At 46.6% G+C, this 6,000-nt stretch overlaps 1 protein-coding gene across 1 annotated transcript in view; it reads right to left on the bottom strand.

Moving 5' to 3' along the window:
• tnrc6ba (trinucleotide repeat containing adaptor 6Ba) overlaps positions 1-6,000 on the bottom strand; it is a 44,675-nt gene that overhangs the window by 15,598 nt on the left and 23,077 nt on the right. The window lies entirely within an intron of this gene.

The raw sequence follows: 6,000 nt of genomic DNA, 5'->3' as shown, positions 1-6,000 counted from the left end.
ATGGGGATGAATGTGTGTGTGTGTAGTCCTTGATGAGGGATGATGGTGTGTGTAGTCTTGATGAGGGATGATGTGTGTGTGTGAGTGTGTGTAGTCTTGATGAGGGATGATGGTGTGTGTGTGTGTGGTAGAGTCTTGATGAGGGATGATGTGTGTGTGTGTGTGTGGTGTAGTCTTGATGAGGGATGATGTGTGTGTGGTGTGTGTAGTCTTGATGAGGGATGATGTGTGTGTGTGTGTGTGTAGTCTTGATGAGGGATGATGTGTGTGTGTGTGTGTGTGTAGTCTTGATGAGGGATGATGTGTGTGTGGTGGTGTGTGTAGTCTTGATGAGGGATGATGTGTGGTGTGTGTGTTGTGAGTCTTTGATGAGGGATGATGTGTGTGTGTGTGTGTGTGTAGTCTTGATGAGGGATATGTGTGTGTGTGGTGTGTGTGTGTAGTCTTGATGAGGGATGATGTGTTGTGTGTTGTGTGTGTAGTCTTGATGAGGGATGAGTGTGTGTGTGTGTGTGTGTGTAGTCGTTGTGTGAGGGATGATGGTGGTGTGGTGTGTGGTAAGTCTTGTGAAGCGGATGATGTGTGGTGTGTGTAGGTCTTGTTGAGGGGATGATGTGTGTGTGTGTGTAGTCTTGTGAGGGATGATGTGTGTGTGGTGTGTGTGTAGTCTTGATGAGGGATGATGTGTGTGTGTGTGTGTGTTGTAGTCTTGATGAGGGATGATGTGTGTGTGTTGTGTGTGTAGGTCTTGATGAGGGTGATGTGTGTGTGTGTGTGTGTAGTCTTGATGAGGGATGATGTGTGTGTGTGTGTGGTGTATAGTCTTGATGAGGGATGATGTGTGTGGTGTGTGTGTGTATCTTGATGAGGGATGATGTGTGTGGTGTGTGTGTTGTAGTCTTGATGAGGGATGATGTGTGTGTGTTGTGTGTAGTCTTGATGAGGGATGATGTGTGTGGTGTGTGTGTGTAGTCTTGATGAGGATGAGTGTGTGTGTGTGTGTGTAGTCTTGATGAGGGATGGTGTGTGTGGTGTGTGTGTGAGTCTTGATTGAGGGATGATGTGTGGTTGTGTGTGTAAGTCTTGATGAGGGATGATGTGTGTGTGTGTGTGTGTAGTCTTGATGAGGGATGATGTGTGTGTGTGTGTGTGTAGTCTTGATGGGGGATGAATGTGTGGTGTGTGTGTGTGTAGTCTTGATGAGGGATGATGTGTGGTGTGTGGTGTGTGTAGTCTTGATGAGGGATGATGTGTGTGTGTGTGTGTGTGTGAGGTCCTTGATGAGTGGATTCGTGTGTGTGTGTGTGTGGTGTATTTGATGAGGGATGATGTGGTGTGTGTGTGTAGTCTTGATGAGGGATGATGTGTGTGTGTGTGTGTAGTCTTGATGAGGGATGATGTGTTGTGTGTGGTGTGTAGTCTTGATGAGGGATGATGTGTGTGTGTGTGTGTGTAGTCTTGATGAGGGATGATGTGTGTGTGTGTGTGTGTAGTCTTGATGAGGGATGATGTGTGTGTGTGTGTGTGTAGTCCTTGATGAGGGATGATGTGTGTGTGTGTGTGTGTAGTCTTGATGAGGGATGATGTGTGTGTGTGTGTGGTGTGTAGTCTTGATGAGGGATGCGTGTTTGTGTGTGTTGTGTAAGTCTGATGAGGGATGATGTGTGTGTGTGTAGTATCTGATGAGGGATGTGTGTGTGTGTGTGTGTAGTCTTGATGAGGGATGATGTGTGTGTGTGTGTGTGTAGTCTGGGGATGATGGTGGTGGTGTGTGGTGTAGTCTTGATGAGGATGATGTGTGTGTGTGTGTGTGTGTGTCTGATGGATGATGTTGTGTGGTGTTGTGTGTGTGTAGTCTTGATGAGGGATGATGTGTGTGTGTGTGTGTAGTCTTGATAGGGATGATGTGTGTGGTGTGTGTAGTCTTGATGGGGGGAGTCTTGAATGTGTGTGTGTGGTGTCTTGATGGGGATGATGTGTGTGTGTGTGGTGTAGTCTTGATGAGGGATGATGTGTGTGTGTTGTGTAGTTTTGATGAGGGATGTGTGTTGGTGTAGTAGTCTTGATGAGGGATGATGTGGTGTGTTAGGTAGTCTTGATGAGTGATGTGTTGTGTGTGTAGGTAGTCTTGATGAGTGATGATGTGTGTGTGGGTGTAGGTAGTCTTGATGAGTGATGATGTGTGTGTGTGTGTAGGTAGTCTTGACGAGGGATGATGTGTGTGTGTGTGTGTGTGGTGTGTGTGTGTGTAGAGGTAGTCTTGATGAGGGGATGTGTGGTGGTGTGTAGGTAGTCTTGATGAGGGTGTGTGTGTGTGTGTGTGTAGGTAGTCTTGATGAGGGATTGGTGTGTGTGTGTGTGTGTGTAGGTAGTCTTGATGAGGGATGGGTGTGTGTGTGTGTGTGTGTAGGTAGTCTGATGAGGGATGGTGTGTGTGTGGTGTGTGTGGTAGGTAGTCTTGATGAGATGGTGTGTGTGTGTGTGTGTGTAGGTAGTCTTGATGAGGGAATGTGTGTGTGTGTGTGTGTTAGTCTTGGATGAGGGATATGTTTGTGTGTGGTTGTGTGTGTAGCTTTGATGAGGGGATGAAATGTGTGTGTGTGTGTGTGTGTGTGTGTGTCTTGAATGAGGGATGATGTGTGGGTGTGTGTGTGTGATCTTGATAGGGATGATGTGTGTGTGTGTGTGTGTAGTCCTTGATGAGGGATGATGTGTGTGTGGTGTTGTGTGTGGTAGTCTTGATGAGGGATGAGTGTGTGTGTGTGGTGTGTGTGTAGTCTTGATGAGGGAATGTGTGTGTGTGTGTGTGTAGTCTTTGATGAGGGATGATGTGTGTGTGTGTGGTTGTGTGTGTAGTCTTGATGAGGGATGATGTGTGTGTGTGTGTAGTACTTGATGAGGGAGATGTGTGTGTGTGAGTGTGTAAGTCCTTGAATGAGGGATGATGTGTGTGTGTGCTGTTAGTCTTGATGGGGATGATGCTGTTGTGTGGTGTTGTGAGTCCTTGAGAGGATGATTGTGTGTGTGTGGTGTGTAGTCTGGGGATGAGGAGATATGTGATGTGTGTGTGTGTGTGTGTGTAGTCTTGATGAGGGATGATGTGTGTGTGTGTGTGTAGTCTTGATGAGGGATGATGTGCTGTGTGTCCTTGAGGATGATTGTGTGGAGTCTTGATGAGGAGATGAATGTGTGTGTGTGTGTGGCTCTGTGAGGGAGTCGTGTAGCTGATGTAGGATTGTGATGATGTGTCGGTGTGGTGTGTGTAGTCTTGATGAGGGATGATGTGTGTGTGTGTGTTGGTGTAGTCTTTGATGAGGGATGATGTGTGTGGTGTGTTGTGTGTGTAGTCTTGATGAGGATATGTGTGTGTGTGTGTGTGTTACGTCTTGATGAGGATGATGTGTAGTGTGTTTGGTAGTCTTGATGAAGGGATGATGTGGTGGTGTGTGTGTGTGTGTAGGTCTTTGGATGAGGGATGATGTTGTGTGTGTGTGTGTAGTCTTGATGAGGAATGTGGTTGTGTGTAGTCTGATGGAGTGTGTGTGTTGTGTGTTAGTCTTGATGAGGGATTTGATTGTTGTTTTATCTGTGGTGTGTGTGTGTGTGTGTGTAGTCTTGATGAGGGAATTGAATGTGTGTGTGTGTGTGTGTGTTAGTCTTTCGATGAGGATGATGTGTGTGTGTGTGTGTGTGTAGTTCTTGATGAGGGATGAGTGGGTGTGTATCGTAGGGTAGGTGTGTGTGTGGTGTGATAGTCTTGTTGAGGGATGAGTGTGATGTGGTAGAGAATGGTGGTGTGTGTGTAGTCTTGTTGAGGGATGATGTGTGGTGTGTGTTTGTGAGTCTTGTTGAGGATGATGTGTGTGTGTGTGTGTGTAAGTCTGTGGGATTGATGGTGTTGTGTATAGTTGTGAAATTGTGTGTTGTGTGTGTGTGTAGTCTTGTGAGGGATGATGTGTGTGTGTGTGTGTGAGTCTTGAATGAGGGATGATGTGTGTGTGTGTGTGTGTGTAGTCTGATGAGGGAGTGTGTGTGTGGTGTGGTTGTCGGTAGTCTTGATGAGGGATGATGTGTGGTGTTGTGGTGTTGGTAGTCTTGATGAGGGATGATGTGGTGTGTGTGTGTAGTCTGATGGGGATGGTTGTGTAGTCTTGATGAGGGATGATGTGGTGTGTGGTGTGTAGTTGTGTGAGTCTTGGAGATGAAGGGTGGTATTGATGAGACTGTGTGTGTGTGTGTGTATCTTGATGAGGGAATGATGTGTGTGTGTGTGTGGTGTGTCTTGATAGGGAGATGTGTGTGTGTGTGTTGTAGCTTGATGAGGGATGATGTGTGGTGTGTTTGGTGTGTAGGTCTTGGATGAGGGAATGTTAGTGGTGGTGGTGTGTGTAGTCTTGATGAGGGATGATGTGTGTGTGTGTGTGTTAGTCTTGATGAGGGATGATGGTGTGTGTTCGTGTGTGTAGTTTGATGAGGATGATGTGTGGTGTGTGTGTGTGTAGTCTTTGATGAGGGTTGATGTGTGTGTGTGTGTGGTGTAGTCTTTGATGGAGGATGATGTGTGTGTGTGTGTGTAGGTAGTCTTGATGAGGGATGAGTGTGTGTGGTGTTGTGTGTCTGTAGCAGATGATTGCGTTCCTGTGATTGAATGATGGATGATGGTTGTGTGTGGTAGTCTTGATGAGGGATGATGTGTGTGTGTGTGTGTTAGTCACTTGATGAGGGATGATTGTGTTGTTGTCGTGTAGTCTTGATGGGGAATGAGTGTGTGTGTGTGTTTAGTCTTGATGAGGGATGATGTGGTGTGTTGGTGTGTTGTGTGTAGTCTTGATGAGGGATGATGTGTGGTTGTTGTGTGTGTGTAGTCTTGATGAAGTAGGATGATGTGTGTGTGTGTAGTCTTTGAATGAGGGAAATGTTGTGTGTGGGTGTGTAGTCTTGATGAGGGAATGGATGTGTTGTGTGGTGGTAGTCCTTGTAAGGGATGATGTGTGTGTGTGTGGTAGTTCTTGATGGATGAATGTTGTGTGTGTGTGTGTTGTTGTGTAGTCTTGATGAAGGGATGATGTGTGTGTGTGTGTAGTCTTGTGAGGGATTGCTGTGTGTGTGTGTGTAGTCTTGAATGAGGGATGATGTGTGTGTTTGTGTTAGTCTTGATGAGGGATGAATGTTGGTGTGGGTGTGGTAGTCTGGGGATGAGGGATGATGTGTTGTGTGTGTGTGTAGTCTTGATGAGGGATGATGTGTGTGTGTGTGTGTAGTCCTTGATGAGGGAATGATGTGTGTGTGTGGTGTAGTCTTGAATGGAGGGATGATGTGGTGTGGTAAGGTAGTCTGATAGTGATGATTTGTGTGGTGTTTAGGTAGTCTTGATGAGTGATGATGTGTGTGTGTGTGAGGTAGTCTTGATTGAGTGATGATTGTGGTGGTGTGTGTAGGTTAGTCTTGACGAGGGATGATGTGTGTGTGTGTTTGTGTGTGTGTGTGGTGTGTAGTAGTCTTGATGAGGGATGTGTGTGTGTGTGGTGTGTGTAAGGTAGTCCTTGATGAGGGATTGTGTGTGTGGTGTGTGTGTAGGTAGTCTTGATGAGGGATGGTGTGGTGTGTGGTGTTGTGGGTGTAGGTAGTCTTGATGAAGGGGATGGTGTGGTGTGTGTTGTGTGTGTAGGTAGTCCCTTGATGAGGGATGGTGTGTGTGTGTGTGGTGTGGTGTCCTTCAGATTGTGTGTCTTTGTTGAGATTTGATGAGGGATGGTGTGTGTGTGTGGGTGTGTAGGTAGTCTTGGATGACGGGGAGTGGGTTGTGTGAGTTTGTGGTGGGGGGGTGTTGCTTTTTGTGAGGATTTGAGGTCGAGTTTATGGGTCAGTGTAGGTAGTCTTGATGTGGATGTGTGTGTGTATGGTGGTGTGTGTGGTATGTCGTGAGATGTGTGTGTGTGGTGGGTTGCGTTGTGATGTTGGGCATCTGTAGTGATGTGTGGGTGTGTGTAGGTAGTCTTA

The sequence above is a fragment of the Salvelinus sp. IW2-2015 genome, linkage group LG8 (assembly GCF_002910315.2).
Source record: "Salvelinus sp. IW2-2015 linkage group LG8, ASM291031v2, whole genome shotgun sequence".
In the NCBI taxonomy this organism is placed as follows: domain Eukaryota; kingdom Metazoa; phylum Chordata; class Actinopteri; order Salmoniformes; family Salmonidae; genus Salvelinus; species Salvelinus sp. IW2-2015.
The sequence above is the reverse complement of the archived record's forward strand: the minus strand, read 5'-3'. Positions and strand labels throughout refer to the sequence as shown.